The following is a 23651-nucleotide window of genomic DNA, read 5'->3' as shown; positions in this document are numbered from 1 at the left end:
ATATTAGAAATATTAGTTAGAATTCTCCATTGAAACTACCTGGATTTAGAATTTTTTTTGTGAGTTTTTAAGTTATGAACTCAATTTCCTTAATCGTTATAGGGTTATTCAAATTATCTACTTTATTTTGGGTGAGTTGTGGTAGTTTGTGTTTTTTGAGTGAGTTGTGGTAGTTTGTGTTTTTTGAGGAAGTGGTCCTTCTCACCGAAGTTGTCAAATTTCTGTGTGTAGAGTTGCTCACGGCATTCCTTTATTATCCTTTCGATGTCTGCAGGGTCTGTAGTGATGCTCCTGTTTGTTCCTGATATTGCTAAGTTGTGTCTTCTCTCTTTTTTTCTTTGTCGCTCTTACTAGAGGTATGCCCATTTTGTCGATCTTTTTTTTTTAAAAAAGCTCTTTGTTTCATTGGTTTTCTCTATTGTTTTCCTGTTTTCAATTTGATTTAGCTCTGATCTTTGTTATTTCCCTCCTTCTGCTCGTTTTGGGTGTATTTTGCTCTTCTTTCTTCTAGATTTTTGAGGCAGAAGCTTAGGTACTTGATTTGAAACTTTTCCTCTTTTCTAATGTGTGTATTTAGTGCTATAGATTTCCTTCTCAGCTCTGCTTTCACTGTGACCCACAATTTTTGATATGTTGTGTTTCATTTTCACTTAGTTCACTGTAATTTTTTATTTCCCTAAACTCCCTTTATGAACATGTATTATTTAGAAGGGTACTGGTTACAAATGAACTGCCCCCTTCACCCCTGGAGCTCCCTCTTGTTGTCCCACTGCCCCCCTGCCCTACAGTCCCACCAGCTTCTTCCACCCTTGGTGCTTATCCCACCCCCTCCCACCCCAGGGACTTTGCACTTGCTTTTCCCCTGCCTAGAGAGCTCTTCCCTCCCCCATCTCAGTTCTAAAGTCACCTCCATGGGGGCTCTCCCCAGTCTGTTTCTCTGGGCTTCTGTAGAGGGGTCCCTGTCCCACCCACATCCTAGCATTGCTGAGGGAGAAGGGCTTCAGGGCCATTTGTTACCCTGAGGAGGGCCAGAGCAGGAAAGTGGGTCAAAGAGGAGGGGGTGGGGCCACTGGCTCCAGTAAGGACAGTCTCTGGACTCTGCCACCCCCCAGACAGCCCTGGCAGCCCCACCTGGGGTCACGTAGGTCTCTTCCTGCCTCTCTCTCTCTTCCCACTCAGGACTGTTGGGCCCAGAGGTACCAGCTTCCTGCTGGGCTGTGTCACTTGGAGGAAGGGACGGAGAGTAAAGCTCAGCCACTGCTGAACCCAAGAGCTATCCTCACCTGCCCCACAGCCTGGGCCCTGAGGCTGCCCTAAAGCTACCAAGCGGCCAGGATACAGCCCCCTGGGCCTGGTGCCGAGGATGGAGCACCAGCCCCCCTCCCAGCAGGGGAGGTGCCTGCCTGCCTGGTCCGTGTGCAGCCCATCCTTCCGCCTCTGCCCTGCAAGGGCCTTTGTCCCTCTCATGCTTGGGGATAGGTCTCCATCGGGGAGGCTCGGGGAGGCCCGGGGAGGCCCGGGGAGGCCGGGCAGAGGTGCACAGCAGCCGAGCCGATGGCCAGTATTGTCCCGATGCTGTGAGCTTCCTGTGCCGAGGTTGTGCCAGCACGCTGCAGCTGCAGCCTTGGGGTGGGGGACTGCTGCCGGACTTTGGGTGCCCCAGGCGGGGCTACTGCTGGACTGTGAGTGCCCGCAGCATGGCGGGTGCTGCTGGACTGTGGGTGTCCCTAGCATGTGCACAGAAGCCCATGCGTGAGGCACCTTCTTACCCAGGACTGCCTTTCCCAATCAGGTCAGGGTGGCCTGTGCAAAGCAGGATGAGGCCGTGGAGATGGGCAGACATGATTCCTCACCTCCAGGAAGGCCACGGGCAGGGCCCGTGCTGACTCGCCGGTCCCCGCAGGTTGCGGCCAAGGATGAGAAGGCTTCCTGGGGAGTTGGGGTGTCAGCAGGGTCCTTAGAAGGTGCACAGGGGGCCTGAGAGCTCCCAGGCAGGAGGGCTGTGGGAGGGGCCCTGGGGGCTGGACGACCATGGCCCAGGTTCGGCCCAGGAGAGACCCGCCTGGTGGGGGACAGTGAGGGACGTGTGGGTTTGGGGGAGCCCAGGCTTTCCGGGCCAGCAGCGGGTGTCCCCACACCGACCGGATGTGCCCCCAGATGTTGGGGACCCAGAGAGTTCTGGGGGTCCCCAGGTCCTCTATCCCCAGGCCCCCAAGCCAGCCTCTAGCCAACCAGGCAGGAGAAAGGCAGGAGGTGGAATGCCACGTAACAGGTAGCAAATCGGCTCTCCTCTTAGGAGAATAACCCAATTATTTGAGAGTGTTTTTCCAACACTCACATCTGTCCTTGCGTCTAATTTATGGAATAGCCAATTAGTAATGGCAGTCTCTGCCTTTGTGAAGAGGGCCCCACAGGGTAGGGGCTCTGATTGGCGGGTGTGGCACAGATCATCATGGTCACGCCAGCAGCTCCATGGTGGGCCAGCCCCCGGCCAGCAGGGCTCCAGGGCTGGTGTCCCTCTCCAGGAAGTGGCAGGGCCAGCCCATCAGCTCTCCGCTCCCGTTTGGGCAGGTGGCCAAGGGGGAGCCCCGGGCTGGCTGCTGTGGGGACATCGGGGTCCAGCCCTGAGGGCTCTCTTTCTCCTCTCTGTCCGGGAGCGGGGGGCTGTCCCTGGAGGTGTGTGAGCTGCCTGTGGTCGGGATGTGGCCTGAATGATGGTGGATCCCGTCCACTGTGTGACTCTGTGTCCCCACGCCAGGTGGCAGGAAGAGCCAGCTAGAGGGCAGGGTCACAGGATGGCAGGACCCCGCTGAGGGCAGTGGCCGGTGTGGCCTGGGCCTGGCGAAACTCGGCTGGTGTCCCGTGGCTGTAAAGAATGGCAGTCTGCAGCTGCTCTTCTCAGGACTGGCTGCTTATCTGAAGAATTGCCCTGAGCCCCAGACCGTGTCCCTATCAGCCCTGGACCTCTACTTTAGGGATCTCTGCTCAGGGCAGTGCCACCCCAAAGTGGCTTTCCCGCCCCAACTGGCAAACTCCCACTTGGCCATCAAGACCCTGGCAAATGTCCACCCTCATAATGCCCGGATGGACTCAGGCCCCGCCCACCACTCGCCCTCTGGGGCTGCCCCCGGCCCAACCCACCTGTTCCGTGTCCCGCCCGGCCCGGGTCCCGCAAGAGTACACGTGGCTCCCGGGGCTGCAGGGGGAGCTGCTCCCGAAAGGTCAGCCTGGGTTGCGCTGGGAGGTGCAGCTCATGGATGACCACACTTGCTGGCCCCATGCCCCCGGGCAGTGCCAGCAGCCGCCGGAAGCTCCCGGGGTCCGTCTGCTCCACCCCCCCACGCCTGTGTTTCCCCCAGGCCACCCCCATGTTCGGGTAATTTCCAGTTTCCACCCTGACTGATGGCCGCTCCTGTCTCGTCTCAGAGGAGCTGTTTCCTCTGGCCCAGCTGGATAAACAGGACCAGCCCTGATAGGCCGGAGGAAGGGCAGGAGGAGGCGGGCGGTGTGGCCAGGAAGCCAGGGAGGGGCCAAACTGGAAACACGAGGTGCTGGGCCGGGGCTCCGCCAGGGCCCGTGTCCGGGAACCTGACAGCAGGAGGCTCCCCAGGGTGGAGACGGCAGCCCTCACCCCCCCTCCCTGCTCAGGATGCCGGCACTCGGGATGGGGCTCCAGCCTGACCAGCCCACTGGCCCGGCCCCGTGCCCTCGGCGGGCGGTAGTGCCCATCCGCTGCCTGTCACACGGCGGATGTAACCCCCCACCTCTCCTCTGGTCCTGGCCCTGCGCAAACACCCTGGGGAGCCCTGGTCACGGCCCCATTTCAGAGATGAGCAGACTGAGGGCCGCGGGGGCACTCCCATCCTCCAGGGTCCCAGGACAAGCCCCCAGGCCCACCCCGTCCCAGCCCCCACAGCCCTGCCCTGCCTGGTACCCCCGTTTGCCCGTTGGTGTCATTCCGTGCCCCACTCTCCTCCCTGCCTCGCCCTCCTCCTCTCAGACGCTCCCCCATTTTCGCTCACGCTGGCGACAGAGGCACACTTGTCGGGGGCTGTGCCAGGCTGCCAGGGCCCCTGGGGGACGTGGGTCTAGATTTTCCAGAGACTCGGCCTCTGGCCGGTCTGCACCCCTGGACCTCCTGGGGGCCGCTCCTCCACTTGGCCTCCCCTGACCCATCCCACCTCCCTCTCCCTACTGGTGCTTCTGGCACCTCCCCGCTAAGTCCCTCCCACCCCCGTCATCTCTGCGGGGCTGGGCGTGCAGCCTCCCCTCGTCAGGAGCGCCCAAGGTGGCCCAGAGCTGAGGGCCGAGCCCTGCCCACAGCACCGCCATGTCGAAACCCCCCAGGTCGTCTCTGCCAACGCCCTGAAGCTGGTGTGAAGAGATGGCCCGGCCTCCTCCCAGCCGCCCACCCCCCAGCCCCCGCCCCGAGCCGGCGGGGCAGGTCAGAAGCCCCTGTTCTGCTTCTGGGAGCTGCACACAAATGATTAATTAAGGCCCGTCTCCAGATGACAAAACCAGGAGTGAGGCTGGCAGACTGCTGGCGGCTCTGCCCGCCCGTGGGCTGGTCCCTCACCCTGCTGATGCCCCGGCGCTCATCCCCTGCCTCCCCTTGGCACTCAGAGAGCCCTCCTCCCGTCCAGACCCTGGGCCCCTCCTCTGGTCCCTAGCCAAACCTGGGCCCCAAGGAGTTGCGCCGGGGGACGGGGTGTGGGGCGGGGGAGGACTCTCTGGGGAGGGGATAGTGAGCTGGGACCCACGGGACCCACGGAGCAGGGAGTGAGTGCCCGGCCAGGAGATCAGGGACTGGTGACCTGGTGAGAGAGCACGAGAGGCCGAGCAGAGCGTCGGGCCTAACGCACACCAACCACGGCGCACGCCAACCGCGGCGCACGCCAACCGCGTCGCACGCCTGCGACACTCGGGGCGCCTGCGACACTCGGGGCGCCTGCGACACTCGGGGCGCCTGCGACACTCGGGGCGCCTGCGACACTCGGGGCCAGACCGCTGCGAGTGAGACCCTGAGGGGCTCTAACCTGCAGCGTCAGGGGACAATGACGCCTGAGTGGAGGTTCCAGCTGAAGCCGGGCGGGAGGAACTGAGCAGGGGGCGGGGGCAGGGACGGGCTTCTCCGGGCAGGCAGCTGCGAGGGATCCGGCCCTGGTGAGGGTCGGTGGGCCACAGTGACCTCGGCACTGCAAGACCCCAAAGCACAGGCTCCCAGAGCCCTAGGCGCCCTCACCCCCAGCTGCTGGGGCCACAAGGCCGGTGGCATCAGGCATTGGCAAAGCCACAGTTAGGTGACTGTATCTGGAGATGGGGATCTTTAAAGAGGTGATTAAGTTAAAATGAGGGTGGGCCCTAATCCAGTATGACTGTGTCCTTGTAAGAAGGGTGAATCTGGAGACAGACACAGGGAGAGGCCAAGTGAAGACGGAAGCAGAGACTGGAGCGATGCATCCACAAGCCCGGGAACCCCAAAGATGCCGCCAGCACTAGGAGCTAGGAGAGATGCATGGAACATACTCTCCCTCAGGGCCTCCAGAAGGACCAGCCCCGCGACACCTTGACTATGGGCCTCGAGCCTCCAGAACCATGAGAGAATAGCTTCTGTGTGTAAGCCTGCCGGCCTCTGATCCTTTGTTGGGGCCACTCTGAGAGACTGATCCACCAGGGAAGGGTCTCTGAGAAGGTCCCCCTGCCCCGTTTCAGCCTCTGAGAGTGATTTGGACCGTGGTGCTCCTTTGCCCTCCCAGCTCAGAGCACAGCTGTGCTTGGCAGGATGACCAGAGTCTGCCGTCTGGAGCTACAGCCGGAAGTCTGATGTGAAGTTGCGTTCTTGCAGATTAGTGTCAGTCTTCGTACAGGGCACACGCAGGAGGGCATCTGTTCCAGGGCCTGCGAGGCAGAGAGCCCGAGGAGCTGGGGGCTCAGAGGTTCTGCCCCGGTCCCGGTCCTGGTCCTGGTCTGCAGGACCCTGCTGGCAGCTCCCCTGCCCCACGTGGCTCTCCCAGCCCAAGTGCTGACCGGCCCAGGTCTTGCAGGGACGGCCCCTGTACGTCCTGTAGCCTCGGCCCCCGGACAGCATAGCCTCCACCCGCCCACCTTCCTGGCCCCTTGGGCCGAGCTGGAGCTGGCCATTGGCTCTCAGGGCCAGGGGTGAGATGAAGCACAGTCTGCCTGCAGGGCTCACCGTCTGGCCAGCAAACTGACCACTGGGCCGCAGCAACGGGAAGGCCGGCAGATGGGGCTCCTGGGGGCGCAGGAGGTTCCGGAAACCCCAGCTTTGGCTTCCTCGTTAGTGGCACCTGACAGTACACGAAACTGCTTCTCCCTGGTGGTGCTGGAGTGCTTCTGGAGAGCTGGGAAGGCTTAATTGACGCGCGTTTAATGTCAGAGTTATTGAAATTCTGGCCCATTTGCCTGCTGTAATGTAATAATATGAACACTTGCTGTGTGCTGGCTGGCCCTGTCCTAATGTTTTAGCGCACATACCTTCACACCAAACTCATGAGGGCGGTGCTACTGCCCTCATCTTACAGACGCATAAACGGAAGCCCAGAGAGGTTAAGGCACGTGCCTGACGTCACACAGCGGGCGTGAGGCAGAGGCGGGGTTTGAGCCTGGGTGTCTGAGCCTGTGCTGTTAAGCAGTGCTTATCCTCCTCGGCCTGACCCTGGGCCAGCCCGCTGGGCAGGGCGCCAGCTCTCAGCTGGGACAGTCTCGGGAGAGGGAGGCAGGCAGTGAGGCTAGGATGCCTGTGGGTCACCAGCCCCCCGACCCAGGGACCTGCCACCGTCTGCCCGCACAGGGCTCCTCTGTTTGCCACCCAGAAACCAGAAGCAGCTTCATAGAAGGGGACAAATCTCGAAAACAGAGTGACCCGCCCCAGTTGCTGAAGCTCCCCCGGGGCTAGGCGTGAGCCCTAGAGGAACAGGCTGAAGGCAGAGGCGCCCCGAGCGGTGCGCATGCGCACAGGCCGAGGCGCAGCCACGCTCGCCCCCGGGCAGGCACCCCGCCTGGGTACCATGTGTGCACGCGTGGTCCGGGCACATCCGCGCGCACGCACACGTGAGCGGCCCGCACCAGCAGAACCTCAGGCCATGGCCCCCCGGGGTGGGGGCGGGAGGGGGAGCGACGCTTTGAACTGTACGGCGACATCCACGGTGAAGCCTGAGTGTTCGGTCCGGGCGTCAGGCCGCCCTGGAGAGGGCACGGGCCCTGGGCGCCGCGGCGGGCTCAGACCTCGGACCTCCCGTGGCACTCGAAGTAGGAACAGCAGTGGTGGCGTCCGTGGCGGTGGGCTCTCCCCCACCCGGTAGTAACTCAGTGGCGGTGGTCCTGTCGCCCTGGAGATGCGGCTGTCGTGGGTCTGCCTCCGCGGCTCCTCGCGGCCCGGCAGGGTCTCAGGACGCACCGCTGCTCCCCGCTCCTTCCATAGCGTGTCTCCCACCCCCAGCCCTTCCTCCCAGGAGCCCCGCGATCTCTCGGTCCTGCCAACGGCCTTCAGCGTCTCTTCCCGCTTGCGTGGCACCTGTGCGGCCACCACAGGGTCCCCACCCAGGGAGGCACCCCCTCCAGGCCTGCAGGCGCTGAGCAGGGGCGGGGGGACCTCGGTCCACCAAGCACGCAGGGCTCTTCATGTTGCATCAGCACTGGAGGGCGGCCCATTAAGGGGAGACAGTAAATATTCGCCATTTAAATGCAGTCGCTGTAAAAATCAGAGGCGGCCAGTCCCAGCTGTCACACCCGCTCGGGCGCTGGGTCAGTTGTTAAAAGCGAAAGGTCACTGTCGCCTCTTGGTTCCGTTGTAATCGGATTCAGCCTCTTCCAGCTTCCAGCCAGTGCCTGGCCAGGGCCTGGGCGCCTCATTAATGCGAACGGAGGAGGGAGATGACCTCATTTACATTTAATTGTCTTGTTTATCCGCCGTGGCTCTGTGGTTGTTTTAATAAAGGGCGCAGGCAGATAAAGGCTACATTTGCATCCTGGAAGGGAAGTCTGACAAGGTCTCCTGCTGTTGACATTTATTGTTTGCAAATGAGATAATCCAATAAGGAGAGAGCCAGCTCCCCGTCCAAGCCCTCCCCGCCCTGCACTCCTCCCCGCCATGGAGGTCCCGCCCGGCCAGGAGGAGCTGGGGAGGATCCGGCCACCTGAGGGGGGATGGGCCTCAGTCCCGCTCACACCTGGGACACCTGCCAGAGCGGCGGTCCCAGCGTCAGGAGCAGGCGGGTGAGAGCCTCTCACAGCCCAGCCACCGGAAAGCTAGAATTCGCATCCGCATTTTGCCAAAGAGAAAGCTGAGGCTCAGAGAGGTCAGATTGCTTGCCCAAGGTCACACAGCTGCTAGGAAGGCACCCAGCACTCTCTGAGCTCTATACTTTGTAACGTGGCGTGAAGAACCTCCGTGACCACGTGACCACGGCACCTGTGCTAATTCACGTTTTTTCAAAAATTATTGTGAGCATGGAGTTCCCATCTATCCTGTTTCACCTCTGGGGACCCAGTTCTGGTCGTCAGAACTTCCAAGGAACCTTCTAAGAAATCCCTAGAGCTGCACAACTCTACTTTCCAGACCCAAATTAAGATTCTGGCAGAGGATTATTTTCTACATTGTAAATCTGACTCCTGAAAAGTGTTGTAAAAGATTGGCATGTTGGGTTAATGACACACTTCATGGGTAGCTTTATTTGAAAGGAATATGATTATTAGCTCTCTGGGGCCGGGAGCCTCCTCGGAGCTGCCACAGCCCCCCACGCCCACCCCCAAACTACCCTCTGTCACAGCCCAGGATGCTGCAGACGCTGGTCAGGAAATGGCAGGATCCAAATTAATGTTGGATGGATGGATGGATGGATGGAGGGATGGATGGATGGAGGGATGGATGCAAGGAAGAGTGGGTGGGTGGACAGATGGACAAATATCCTCAGCGCTGGCGTCATCCTCAGTCAGGGGCCGCTCCGCCTGAGTGGACCTTGGCTGCAGCAGCCATGAAGCATGAACCCCCTTGTCCCCATATGGCCCACAGGCTGTGGGCAAGCCCACTGGCGCCCCTTTCCCAGGCACCAGAGCAAGCTGGTTCGGGCCTCGCATTCCTGAGCCGATGGCAAGGGAAGGACCATCATGACGGGCCCGGGGCATCACCAGGGTGCACGGATGCTGGAAGTCAACCCCATGCCGTCCACATCGGCCATGCTTTGGAGTCTGAAATGTTATGATCCATCATTCTGTGTATAACCCAATGTCCCAACCTCTCCAGCCTGTGGACCACACTGTCCTTCAGTCCCCAGGTCAAACATCGTGCCCCACACTCCCGCCCCCCGGTGTCCAGGTGTTGGGACGCTCATCCAGGTGGGGAACAAGGCCTGGGGCTGGGGGCTGGGCTCACTGGCTTCTGAGACCACGTGGGAAGCCCCGGGCTCCTGCACCACAGAGACTGTGGCCCTCACGCAGATCCCACCACCCCTAAGCTTGGACACGGCCCCAGCTTAAGTCCCCAAAGCTCAGCGAAGTCCAGGCCAGGGTGAGCACTTAGAGTGATCTGCAGAAGTTTCTGGAAAGCGTGGAGTTACCAGCAAGAGGAAAACCAGATGTGGGGGGAGCGGGAGAAGGTCACTGGAGGTCACGTCCCCTACGGCCACTTCTCTCCTCCCTGGGCCTGGTGCCTGTGGCCTCCGGGGCTGTGACCTGCCTGCTGCTGCCTCTGGGGAGGCCTGGATGGAGGGAAAAATTCCAGACCCCATGACTTACAGTTTCCCCAAAACAAAGGGCTGAAAGGGCTTGTCCCCACCCTTGCCTTCAAGGGCCGCCCCCTGGACACTGGCACCTGCCATCACTGGACCCTGGACCTTCATCCCAGGCCTGAGAAATGGGTGCCTTCCACCCACCAGGGTGAGGCCGAGGAGAAACAGCTGGCCAGCACCGTTCTGGAAAGTTCCAAGGGCCGAGCAAATGCCAAGCCCAGGGGTGAGGTCCTCCCCGCTGCCCCCACCCACTGGAGGCACAGCAGGACGCGATGGCGCCACGTCTCCGCTGCAAGGGTCTGCTTCCCCTCGGAGGAGGGGCCGTGAGCTAATCCACCCGCAGCCAGGGATCAGTCATCGGCAAACGAGATTAAATGCGCTTGAAATGGAATTAAAATGACGTCAAACAGCAGATCATCATTTTCTTAACAGGGCTCCTCGAGCTGCTTCCTGCTTTAACCCTCCACTGGCCATGTTTCAACCCCCAAACGTGAACCGCCTGGGAGCCAGGCCACCACGACCCCTCTGTGCTCCTGCCCCAGCACAGGGACCACCAAGGGACGACTGCAGACACCGCAGACACCCTCCCTGGTCGTTGAGCCTTTAAATAGCAGGTGGATTCTCGGGCCTCAAGGTTCCCTGGCAGAACCTGTGGCCACGGGGTCAGCCCTAGGAAGGAACTCGGGCAGGACGGGAGGAAGGAAGGGAGTTGGCCAGGTGTCTAGGGGTCTCTCCCTGGCTCCTTCCTGTATTCATTCATTCATTTAGTCCAGACTCTTCTCCATTAGACCACCCCTGCCTGGCCCCCCGAGGACCAGCAGGCCCCCGACCCCATCCCGCCGTCTGTCTGCAGCCTGGGGTCCGGAGAATTCATCCCCACTGATGCCTGCTCTCCCCCTTAAGAAGAGAAGACGAACAGTGCTGGGCCCGGGGTCCCAGGGAGGCCGCAGGCAAGTGGACACCAGCTCTAGGAATGACCACCTCTCCCGGGGGTGGACCACATAGATGCCCCCACTTCTCCAAGCCCACCGGGAGGGCAGGAGCTCCGTCAGAAACCAGATACAGCAAGCCCCGGCCTGGCCCACCCTGGCCACGTACGTGGGCCACGAGCGGGGTCAGGAAGGACCCCACCAATGCCTAGCCAGGGCCCCTGCCTGCCTCCTGACCTTCCACCGGGATGTCCGTGTAAACCACGTGGCTGGCCTGTCTCGAAGGGGAAGGAGGATGCCACCGGAAGCGCGCGTCTCTTGGCAAAAGGCCCTGATGATTAGAACAGCCGAGACAATCCGCCAAGTCGCAGGAAGTCTTTCTTAATAATCTGCTTCTGGCCCTGATCGTTATTTCTCATTTTCGCTGAAACAATCGCTTGTCGGACAGCGTGCTCAGTGATCTGCCAATTCATCACGCGGGACGGCGGCGGCGGCGGCGGCCTGGCCCTGAGCTCGCGCCGTCAATAGCTGTAAATGGTGAGATTTATGAGACAAGCCAGGACAGCGTCCTGCTGGGCCACAGTCACCACCGAGCTGCCCAGCACAGGGAGACACCGTCCCTCAGGGCTTGGTCCGGCCGGAGGCTTGGTCTGCTCGGGACCTTGCCGCATCGGCCCTGCATCGTTCCCCGGCTGAGCCCGGCTCTGCCTGGTTCTGGGGCTCCAGAAATGATCACAGGAGCCTGAGAAGGACCCCTCTGTGTGCCCCTCACCACGTGCCCACCAGCGGCAGGCTCTCTGCTCGCCCCCCTCCCTAGGCGGGGCTTCTGCCCCCATCCCAGAGCAGCCTGGGAGCCATAAGCCCTCCCCAGCTTGGGGTGGGAGTCGGGCCCTCCCAGGGCCATCTCAGACCAGCTTCTTCCTCATCACAGCCCTTTGGTTCTACAGAGAGCCTCTCCCGGAAGTTTGCTTGGATGACCTCCAAAGAGCTGCCCCTGGCCTGTCGCCCCACCCCGGCCCCATCGGGGCGTGCGCTCCGCTCACCTGTGTCTCTCACTCACAATATCCAGTTAGGATACTGAGCCCGTCTCCACCTATGGCAGGCCTGGGCAGTTTGGGGGTGAGAGGTCCAAGACGCCCACCCTGCCCACCCTGGCTCGTGGGATCCCAGGAGTCGAGGTAATAATATCCCAGTCTCTTTCCATAAGGCAAACGAAAAAGGACACAGAACATTTTGAAACAGGAAGCCAAATATTTATTAAATGTTTCAGAATCCATCAAAAACCACAGATGCTGGGTAGAACAAAACCCCATTTTCAGGAAGAGACGGCAAGTCACAGCGAGAGGCCGTGAGAAGGTCAGATGTTGCTCCTGGGCCCCAAACACCTGACACCCCAGTTCCCAGCGCACCCTCTTCCCCTCTCTGCCTGCCGGCCCCCTCCCAGCCCCAAGCACAGACCCCTCCCAGAGCCGGTCTGAGGAAGCCAGAGAAGGAACTTCTCAAGTTCAGTCAATGTCTGTTGACACTGCACACGTGCTGCGCGCGGCCGACTCCAGCAGGGCGTCGGGTGCGTCAGCCACTCAGGCCACCCTCCCCCAAGACGCAGAGAGCCGGGCTCGCACCTTGAGAGCCCCGAGCTGGCCCAGGGCATCGAGCCGCAGAATGACAACGTGGCACCCAGGCCATGGAAGTACCCAGCTAGGAGATCCCCATCCTGGGACCTCTGGGAAGGGGCGTGGCCACACCAGGGGCCTTGCAGCTGGGGGACAAGAGATGCCAGACCGGAAATCCCCCCTCCAGAGACTCCCCCAGCATCCCTGGGACATCCCGGCTCATCAGGAAGGCTCTCCATAAAGTGGGGTTGGCTGGGGCAGCACCCGGTTTGCCCCGTGGGGTGAGCACCCCCTTCGAGGGGCAGAGAAGACTCCAGAAGCAGTGCGGCCTCTGGATGCGGAGGACAGAGAGGTTGTGGGACGGGCGAGGCTGCAGAGGGCGCCCGGGTGCCCCCCTCCGGCTCGGGAGCCCCCAGACCCCTCCCCTCCCTCACACCCTTTGTCCTGTTCCTTCCTGCCCACTCCTGCCCCAGGACCCATCATCCAAAAGATCCCCAGAGACCCCAAGCCCAGCACCGGGAGCCCCCCTGCCCCCGCGGTGGAGAGGGAACAGCTGTGTGACTTGCACTGTAACACTGTCTAGTCCCGGACCCGCACCGGGGTGTCCAGGGCAGGGCCTGGGACGGGGCAGGCTCGCAACGTGCCAGGGAAGCCCTGAGCCTTACTCCGTCCAGATTCGTCCCAGGTCAGGCAGGTGCTGCCTGTCCCCCGCCAGCCGGGCTCCGTAGACAAGAAGGGAGGTGCTGACAGGAGGATGCTGCACGGATGGGGGCCGCGAGACATCTGTCACCACCCGGCCTGCTCCAGTCGCCCAAGGGGCCCTGCGGGGAGGCCTGGAGAGCGGGAGGACCATGGGCTGAGGAGGCGGCTGGAGCCTGGCCCCCCCGCCCCCGCAAAGCCCGCCTGTGTAAGGAAGACGAGCTCGGCGGAAGCTGTGCGTAAAGGCTGTGGGTAAACACCAATTACCGGTAAGTAAAACAGCTCGGCTACTAGGGAGACGCAGGAGGCAGGGCGCCGCTCAGGAAAGTGATGTCTGTACCGGCAGAGTTGTCCGTGGGCAGCCGCGGGCACTCCGACCACCCCGGGCAGAAGGCGCCGCGGGGCTGCCCCCGGGACCACTTCAAAGGGGTGGGGCGCTGGGCTCCCAGGGGCCCCAGGCACACCCCTTAATTTTCTGGTGATGAAAAGAGGGGCAGGCTTGCAGGAGCCCCGCAGTGTGGCCACACAGCTGCCCCCAGAGAGGGAGGGTCGAGGCCCGGGCTTCTGCAGGTTCTACGGATCCCTGGGTGCCGTCTGCAGGGCCCTCACCACTGTGGCCCCTGCTGTCCCCCCGCCCTCTGGCTGCTTCCCGCCCTGTGCCCCAGGTCTGCCTCTCAGGGAGGGCTGGCAGCCCCTCCCATGACCCTCCAGAGCCCCAACCTCCACCTCATGCAGATGGCCACCCAGATGCCCCCCAGAATGCCAGACTCAACCTGGGGGACACCAGGTCCCACTGTGGTCCCAGGGCCACCTCCTCCTGGGCGCCCTGTACTTGCTCACCGCCCCCCCCACACACACACACACAAACTTTCAGACAGAACAGAGCCCACACACTGTGCTAGGAACCAGGACTCAATGAGAAGAAAACGGGCATCTGGGCAGAAAAATGGGCAAAAAGCTCAGAGCGGCAATTCACAAAAGAAGGACAAACGACTACAGGGCGTGGAAAACTCACAGTCGCGTGTAGCCTGACGAATCCCAACAACGAGAAGCATCACTCACCGAGCTGGCAACAAAGATGGAAAAGGCGGGGACACTACGCCGGCTGCTGCCCGGGCGGCGGCTGCTCCGGGTGGCACGTGTGTGCCATTGGGCCTTCCGGTGCTATTTCAGAGGATGAATGTGGGGGCAGTTCTCAGACAGGGGTTCCAGGAGGCATCATTCATCCACTTAGCCAACATTTCAGGAAAACAACTGCTGTCCGCATGCCGGGTGCAGCGTGAATAGCATGCAGGGGAGCTGGGACCTGCTTTCCAGGGGAGCGTGGAAGCAAAGGAGCAATTCCAGGTGGTGGGAAATGCTATGAAGAAGAAAACGGGGCTGGAGGAATAGGACTTGACCAGAATGGGGCAGGACAAGGGGTGCGTCTGCACAGGCCGGGGTCAGGAAGATGCTCTGATCTAGTGATAGCTGACCAGAGACTCCAGCAAAGTGATGGATCAATTATGACAACATTGTGGGGGGGACACTCCAGTCAGAATTCCTGGGACGTGCAAAGGTCCTGAGGAAAGAATGGGCTTGGGGTGTCTAGGAAAACAGTGCGAGGAGGAGGTGGCTGAGGGCTGAGGAGGGGAGAGGCTGGGACATGTGCTTGGGGAGGTGGCAGAGGACGGCCGTCACAGCTGGACAGACCTGGAGGGACCTTGAACGGCCACCCGTGGATAGGCAGTCACGTTAGTGGTGCAGCCAAATAACAGAAGCCTAAACAAGCATTAGACGTTGTTTGGGGCAGACATTTGCTCACAATGAAAGATCTTCAAGGTTTGAAAAGCAGTGTGTGGAACATGATCTAAATGATGTGAACACGTGCACAGAAAACACCCCAACACCTTTGCCACCAAGTGTTCACGGTGGGCGTCTCTGGGACACGATGCTAAAGGGTGACTCTTTTCCTTGTGCTTGCCTGGACTTTTCAAATTTTATGAAATTCATGTTGTATCACAGTGCATCTGGGAGGACCTCCCGGTTCTCAGAAGCGCTGCGTCAGGCACGTCTACCCACACACAAGAGCCCTGGTGCAGTGCACCCGGGGGGCTCCCAGGCGCCGGGAGTGGCTGGTGGCCCCCAGGCGCCCGGAAGCAGCTCTGGGCTGGGACTCTGGGCCTCCACTCCCTCCCCTTCACGCGGGAGGGATGAATGAACAAAAGTGCCGTGTGCTGCTGTCAAGAGCAGAAGAATCCACACGTGTGAAGTCTCGTGACGAGCCCTGGCGGGTGCGCATCTGGTCTGATGCCAATGTCATTATTCCCGCCTCACGGACAAGACCCACGACAGGAACTGCCCGGGCACTCCCGGGAAGGCAGAGACAGTTGGACCTCTGCTCACCGCACCCCACTGCCTTTTCTTCCCGTTGACAGAATAAAATAAAAACGAATTGAATGCAGGTAAAGAGGGCAGCCCCCGCCCTGCTTGGGGTGGAGCCAGGCTGGTCTGGCCAGTCCTGTCTTGCTTGCTTGCGATTGGCCTTGGCGTGACCACAGGATGCAGGGCGCTCTGGCCAGTGAGGTGTGAAAGGGGTCTTCTGGGCCTGCGGGAAAGGCCTCCCCTCCTCCCTGCTCAGGGGGCCACCATGGGCCAAGGGGCATCTTGAGCCAAAAGGCAGTGAGCCTGGACCACCCACGGGCTAAGGACGGCAGGGCTGAGTCTCCTGGCCACCCCGGGCCACCTGCTCCCAGACTTCACGTCCAGAACTCACCTTCATCCCCGAAGCCCCTGTTGTCGGGTGCTCTTGCCGGCCCCTTGCCCGGGGCCCCGGGCCCACACGGCCAGGGCCGCGCAGGGGGATTGGGCCACACGAAAGCTCCGCTGGGACGCGCCACACGCCCCGGGGTGGCGGCCTCCCCAACCCTTGCATCCCAGCGGGCCCCGCCCCCTCTCCTGCGCGAGCCGGGCCTGGCGGGGCAGGAGGCAGAGGACTCGCGACACGTCCCGGCCCTGGACCAACAGGGAAGCCAAAACGTACAGCCGGTGCCTTGGAGGATGGAGGCCTTTCCCAGCCTGGGGGCCCGAGAGGTGGCCCAAGGGAGCCAGCCAGCCAGTGCCGCCAGGATGGCCCCGAGGCTGCATCGCAGTTTCTTTATCCCCAACCTCCCACATAATCTGCTCCAGTTTAGTTTTTTTAATTATGCAAATGATTTGTGAATAAATATGTATCATGGTAATTCCAACTGCACAGACAGAGCAGTCCCCTTGTCCCCCCTTCCTCGGTCCGAGGCGCCTCTGCAGGGTGACGGCCGTTCTCCGCTGGGTGCTTGTTATTCCGGAACCTCCTCTATGCGCTGGCACGTGTGCGCGTGTGTGTAGGCGTGTGCAGCCTGGCTGTGTGTGACCTTCTCCGCACACGGCCTCACGCTGTACAGACTGTGCTGGTGCCTCTCCTCCCATCCCGGTCACCCCGCCTTGGGTATCCCTGGGGAGGAGGCTGACCGCCCAAGCACCTGCTGCTGCCTTCCCTTCTGGCTGCACGTCCTGCCCTCGTCCCCTGCCTCACTGCAGTTGGGGTGCCATTTCCAGGGGGCCCCAATGCTCTCCCTTCCCTCCATTGGCAGAAGTGAGGCCCAGGGGGTGGCAGAGCCCAGGCTGGAGGGGCCCAGGGCCCTGAGTCACCACACGAAAGACAGCAGCCCCTCTCCCAGGAACCATCCCACCAGCAAGGTCAAGTCCCGAGACTGGGCTTGTTGTTGAAGCAGATGCCTTAACTCACACAGGCCTCCCCATCTAGGGAGAGGGAGACCTCCCCCCGCCGCCCTCCTGCCTGCCCTCTGCCCTGACTCCCACTCATACACTTGCCACAAACCCTGAGGCTATGGCAGCCTTCCTCCAGGGCCCACCCTGTAGACCTGGCCCCGGAACAAGTCACAGCCCTTGGCCCCGGAACAAGTCACAGCCCTCGTCCCCACGGCCTGGTCCCCAAGTGGCCTGGGGACAGACGGGGCCAGCCCTCCCCTCCAGGACTGCCTATAGTGAGGCTTTTCCAAACATCTCCCTTTTCTGTTCCCACCCTCATCGTGTTTGGCCAGTTTGGTCGAATGAGGAACATCCAAGCCTCCCAGCCTGGATACTAACGCTGTCCCCAGCGCCCCCAACACAGGCCACCAGCCTGGAGACTAACGCTGTCCCCAGGGCACCCAACACAGGCCACCAGCCTGGAGAAATCAGGCCTCTTTGTGCTGAGATGGTATCAAATTACAGCTTGCAGGCTCGGCTGGCAAGTGCCCATCTCCTATTATCCCAGACAGAGCCCGCTCTCCTGGCTCGATTAAGGATGCTGTCAGCTGGACTGTGCGGCCCAGATAAGCCTCGGACGCCAGCCATGGCTCACAGACCCGCCAAGGCCTCCGGAGCTGCAGAGTGGCCTGGGTGCCTGGGCTCCTGCCTTGGGGGGGTGGCTGGGCTCTCCTGCCTCCTGATGTGACTGGCTGCCCTCACACAGTGGGCAGCCGGCAGGTGAATCAACTCTGCGTGTGGGTGAAGCTAAGAGCCAGGCATCAACTGACCCCAGGACCACAGGATGCCACCTCCCTTGCTACAGCCCCAGGCTTCTCGGGAGCCCCAGGGAGACGGCAAATCAGCCCCTGGCTTTTCTCCCGTCCTTGCTTGGGGAGCTCTCTGCAGCCTGTGTCCCCCCTCCGTGGGAGGGTGGCCAGGCCAGGGGCTTCTTGTGAGCAGAAGACCCAGGTCGTGCAGCCACAGGATGAATGGCCCCGGTACCAAATTCTCTGAGCATCCATGTCCTGTCCTTAAACTGGAGAGGTGCTGGAGCATTTGGGGCTCACGGCCCCCAGGACACAAGCTCTGTGAACTGCAGTCTGGGGGGCAGGCCCCGGTCTTCGCTGGCACTTAGGGAGCCCGTGCTCGGAGCCAGGCAGGTGAGGTGACCAGCTCACTGTACCCTCCCAGTGGACCATCAAAGCTGTGGCCATTGTGACCCATTCCTCAGGTGCAGAAACTGAGGCACAGAGAGATAAAGGCCTGCAACCAATAGAGGGAAGAGCCAGGACCAAGCCAGCATCTGGTTCCGGAGGGTGAGACCTATAATTTTGATGCTAAAGCGATTTTCCCAAAGGTACCCACCTGAACCCTGAGCCACGTTCCGCCAGGACCCACGCAAAGGGGGCTACCCTCGGCCCCTCGGTGGCCGGCACACAGCCCTGGCACAGCTCCAGAGGGTGACCGGGGCCAACATGGGCAAACGCAGGCTCTCCCACTTCGGACCCCCTTTTCCATGAGGTCTCCCCAGGGTGGGACAGGGCACCTGGCATAGTGAGGGCACAGCAAATGCCAGCAAGGCCAGGCCTCCAGCCAGTGGGGAGAAGGCCCCTCCCCTTGCTGGGTAAGCCCAGCCCCACCCCGCCCCACGTGGGGATCCTGCCTCCATCCCAGCCCCGCAGGCAGGACCACTGCAGCCTCAGAGGAGGGGGCACCTGCCCGCAGTCTGGCAAAGCCACCTGCTTACCTACATCGGGTCTCATTCTTGCCCTGCATGAGGCACCTGTCCCCACCCACGGCGAGGCCGCTGCAGAGTCCTGGGGCCCCAGCACCGCCACAGCCGGCACAGCTGCCAGCCCAGCCTCTCGGCCCCTGCCCTGCTCGTTAGGACCCTCCCCAGCCCCAGCCAGCGAGGCGGCCCAGCGAGCCCTGCACCCTGCCGAACCCCACGGAAGGCCGCACACCGCCGCTGGGCTCGCGCCTGGCAAGCCGCCCACAGACAGTGGGAGCGCACCGGGCATCCTGCACCAGTGAAGCCGAGTGGAACAAATGAGATTGGAATTTTATGCCTCTTTTATTGCGTTGCTCTGCAGATTAGCTTTTTTAATTAGCTTCTAACTCATCACCTTTGGCAACACTAAATAATTCACCAGCCCCCAGTCCCCCGCCCCAGCCAGGTGTGCCGAGGGCACCTCCCTCGCCCGCTCTGCCGGGAAGCCGGGCCAAGCCCCACAGTCCCTGAAGCAGAGGCCAGCTGAGGGACACCAGGTAACCGGTCCTCGAGGCAAGCACACCGGCTTTCCTGCCGTCTCTGCAGCGTTCCTGCCTGGGGAGCACCACGGGCAGGCTGCGCTACCTGGGGGACCGTCGCTCAGCCTCTCTGGGCCAGGTGGGAGCGCTCCTATTAGCACCACCCCTCATCGCCGTCCTCTCGGCGGGCAGCAGACCTCCTGACGCTCCAGCCTCAGCGCAGGCCTGGCGCCGCCCCCCGCCCCCCCGACCCAGAGGCCTCTGCTGACCGCCCCGGGACCCCGCCCTCACTGGCTCGGCTCTGCGGGCACCATCTGGGCCTTCTGGAAGGTCTGTGCCTGGACACCCCCTCCCCCCTCGCTCACCTGGGGCACGGGCCAGGCTCAGGGTCCAAGTCACCATGGCACCCCCGTGCCAGCACAGGGCGCACCCTCCGGCCACCAGAGTGACCACACGCCCACAGAGACAGCCAGGTTCCAGACACTCGGGAGGGGGGTGGGGACTGAGCAGCCTTAACCCTGGTGGTGGAAAGGCACAGGCTGCGGCTCTAAGCCTGTCCCCATCACGGAGGGGTCATCGTGTCCATCCCCCAGCCCCTGCGCAGTCCCGAGAGAAGCTCGGCCCTGGCCTGTCTGGATGGGAGCCGTAAGCCGAAGCCCACTCCTTTAACGACCCCTGTCAAGGACTCCGGCCCGGATCCAATTACCACCGGGGCTTTATAAGCCCAGCCGCTCAACACGCTCCAACATAACAACGTGACCTCAAGCCAGCTGGCTGCGCAGCTCCCCCGCCCGCCTCCCCACCCACCCTATTCTCTCGGGTGATGGCAGAGGCGCTGCTGGGGAGGGGCGGACGCCAAGGTTACCTCCAGCGCCCCTTCCAGGGACCGGGAAGCACAGGTACAAGGCCATTGCCTGGCTGTAGAACCGACACAAAGACAGATCAGGAATTTCTAGAAGTCCACTCGAAGTGCACCAAATTCAAAATGAGCATATTCCCAGCCAGGGGCCTGGGACCTGCTCTGTGCCCAGACAAGGGCCACCTGGTCAGCTTGGAGGTGGGCCTGGCGTGGGGAATGCACACCCACCGTCCCTCATGTGTGGTGGGGAGAGTCTGTGCCGGGCGCCGGGGGCAACAGCTCGTGGCCACCCCACGTCACCCGCACTCCTACCACCCCCACCTCAAGGCCGACCCCAGCGTCCTGGGGCCATGGGCCTTGGCATCCAGCCCTGTGGCCATAGCTGACCATCCCAGAGTGGACACATAGCCCGTGGGACGGCGGGAAGAGTTAAGTCCCGGCCTCCAGCAGGGAGGTAAGGCTAGGTGGGGCCCCCAAGGCACTGCCACCCTTTCAGAGCCCCCAGGAGGTGGGGTTGGGTGGAGCTGGGGGTCCTACCTGAGAGCAAGTGTCTCAAAGGAGCAGCTCTGGAGGGAGAGGGTTTCTCCAGGAACCAAAGGCAGCGGCTGAAAACCCTGCCAGATGCCCGGGTGCCGGCCGACCTCCACTCCCCTGTGGGCATCACCCCACCAGCCCCTGGCCCTCACGCTGGCCGCCTACGCACTGGACCCCTTCCTGCAGAGAAGGGACCACGGCCCCCAGGCCTGAGACCACGGTCAGTGCCCCACCCTCAGACCTGTGCTGTGTCCAGTTCGGCGGGGACAAAGTGACCCCCGCACAGCGCGGACGGCACGGTGCCCCACTGCCACCCTCGCAGCCCCTCCCAGCCCAGAGCTCCCCCGCCAACTCTTGGAAAGGCTCCTTCTCACCCCAACCGGCCTCCGCAGACCCCACAACCTGCAGCTGCCCCTCCCACCCCCAGACTTCCTCGGGCCCTCCCCGGACCCCTTGCTGTTAGAGCACACAGGGCTTTCTGCAATGATCCCGTTTCCTCCTCACGGCCGGATTCCCACACTAGGAGAGCAGGAGTCTTTCCGACCCTGTTCCTAGAGGAAGACTGGCACCTGGGTCGTCACCTGGCACTTCACAGGTGCTCAGGAAATATTGAGATGCAGGAGCAGAGTGCCTGCTGCGTGCCAGCCACAGCGCTAGCCTCGGTAGAGAAAGAGTGTCTGATTAAACTAACCTGCCAACAGCCTGCGAGGCAGCTGCAGGTACTATCCCCGCTTTCCAGATGGAGAAGTGAGGCTCAGAGAGGTTAAGTAACTTGTCCAAAGTCACAGAGCAGAGACTCCAGGCCAGACATCTGCGTCCAGACGCTGACTCCCGTGCTGCGTGCCATCCACACCCACGTTTAATCCTCGGCGAGGACCGGAGAGATGTCGTTAATGCTCCCATTTCACAGATGAGGAAACAGGGCCTCAGAGCCCCTCTGCGTTGGCCCAAGGTCGCGTGCCTTGTGTCAAGGGGGGCTCGGAGGCCCCCTCAGCTGAACCTGGCTATCTCCTACCCCGGAGTCCCCCACCCCACCACTTCTTAATCCTGGAAGGAGGGGCTGCTACAGTTTGGATTTTTTCCTGAAGGCAGCCTGCCATCCACACCCTTCCCCCCACGTGACTTTTAAGAAATATCACCTAATTAACGGATTGCTGGCTCCAAGCAGTGCCAAGTTCCCTCCCGAGGCGTCTGGCCACAGCCTGGGTGCTCTCGTATGCCGGCCGGCCCTGCCAGGCAGAGATGGCGCCTCATCCCTGCTTGGCCCGGCTGCTGGGCCCCTGGCTCAGCCCACCCCCCTCCCCGCCCCCATGCTGCTCTGGTGCCTGTCCCGCTTCACTGTAGACCCCACCCCCACCCCCAGGCCTGTGTAGACACGACCCCTCCCCAGGCAGCACCTCCAGGTCTCCAAGGGCAGAAACGTCCATTTCTCATCTGTCTCTCTGTCTCTGTCTGTCTCTCTGTCTGTCTCTCTCCAACAAGCCAAATATCCTCACTCTCCTAATTGTTGGAGAACAGCTTTTTTCCCCCAAATAATCAGGCAATTTAAATCATACAATCTTTCTCTGAGAACTATATTTAACCCTGATTTGAATGTAATTTACACATCGCAACCCCCTTAAGCAGCCCTGGAAGCCAAAACATGGATCAAATATTTTTTAAATGTCAAATGCTGCTTAATTGTGGATTGCGCTGAATTTATTTATACAGATAAGTGTTTGATCTCCTGTTTCCTTCTCCTCCCAGAGTAACTGTCCTTAATCTATATGATTCTGCAATTGTTCTAGTAGCTGGAGGATCGAAATAATATGCAAGAAGCCCTCAAATTTGTAAAGTCTTCTGAAAGATGCATATTCAAATTGGAACAGAAAACCCGTAACTGAAGATTTTAGAGGAATTCATTAAAGCTAAAAGAATGTGGACACCAAAAATGCCTGGGGTCTCTGGGGTCCCAGAAGGGCTGCCCACGTCACCCATGCTGCCTGGGCCAAGCCCCACCCTGCCCAGGTGTGCGTCCACCCTCAGGAGTCTTCTCTGGATCCTGCCCACTTTTCCTTTCTACCCTGGTTTAAAATATGTCACATGGGGCAGCAAGGTGGGGACGCAGACAGTGCTTGCAGGGCTTGGGAGCAGGGTGGAGAACACAGGAGGCCCACTGTGCTTGTCAGCCTGGAGGTCAGTGATGACCTCCAAGAGAAAGGTAAGGACTCAGTGTGTATCCGTCAGCTCATGCTATACGATGTTGCAGTAACAAACATCCCTGAATCCCAGAGCCTTGTGCTGCAGAACTATTTCTTGCTCATGTCACATGCAGGCAATAGGCCAGGTCTGCTCTGCATGCCTTCTTTCTCATGGGATCCAGGCTAAAGATGCAGGCCTTCTCTGGGTCATTCTCAGGCCGAGGGAGAGAGACTGTGGCAGAACCACCTGGCACCCTTAAAGTTTCTGCTTGAGTGTGGCATGCCCCCTCTGCTATGTCTATCTGGACAAGCCTGGTGTGAATGAAGTGGGAGATGCAACCCTCTTAGGAGGAGAGGAGTGGGTGTTGGTGATACTGGACAGCCACCCACCCCGTTGGCTGCAAACATTTGCCTTCCTCTCCTCTCACGTGACACCTGGGAAATGACCCCAAAGTCCCATTCAAAGCAGCATCAGGTTCCCAGTCCAGGGAGCCTTTCCCTTTCCATCACCCTCTGGACCACATCTGGAAATGCATCCTGCATCTTGCCCACAGGAGGTTGGAGGCCCTGAGACTTGCACCTCCACAGGCGCTGTTAATCCAAGCTGGCTGCACGGTCCCCTCAGCACTTCACTGGCTCTGTAGCTATTTGATTCCAGGCCACTTCCTGTTCTGGTCACCAGGCCCGCAGCATTTCTGGAGATGTGCCTCTCTCTCTAGACTCAATGACGGCCACCTAGGTCTTACTGGGCTTCCTCGGAAGAGGAGGGCCCTCAATCTCTCTTCCTGCAAAGTTTCACCTGCAAAAAAGATCTACTGGGCTGTCCCCTTAGTCTATCCCGAGACTGTAACAGAAGGCCTGGTGGTCACCCTCTCCATCTGGTCTTTGCCACCAGGCTGAGTCTAACTGGCATTTACTGAGTGAAGCATTTCTAGTTTTACCTTGTATTGGTCAGAGAGAAGAAGCACAGGCAGACCTCGGAGATACTGCAGCTTCAGTCCCAGGCACCCCAATAAAGCAAATATCACAATGAAGTGAGTCGCATGAATTTTTTGGTTTACCAGTGCTTATAA

The sequence above is a fragment of the Hyperoodon ampullatus genome (genome assembly GCF_949752795.1).
Source record: "Hyperoodon ampullatus genome assembly, chromosome: 3".
NCBI classification, from domain to species: Eukaryota; Metazoa; Chordata; class Mammalia; order Artiodactyla; family Ziphiidae; genus Hyperoodon; species Hyperoodon ampullatus.
This window is presented reverse-complemented; position numbering follows the sequence as displayed.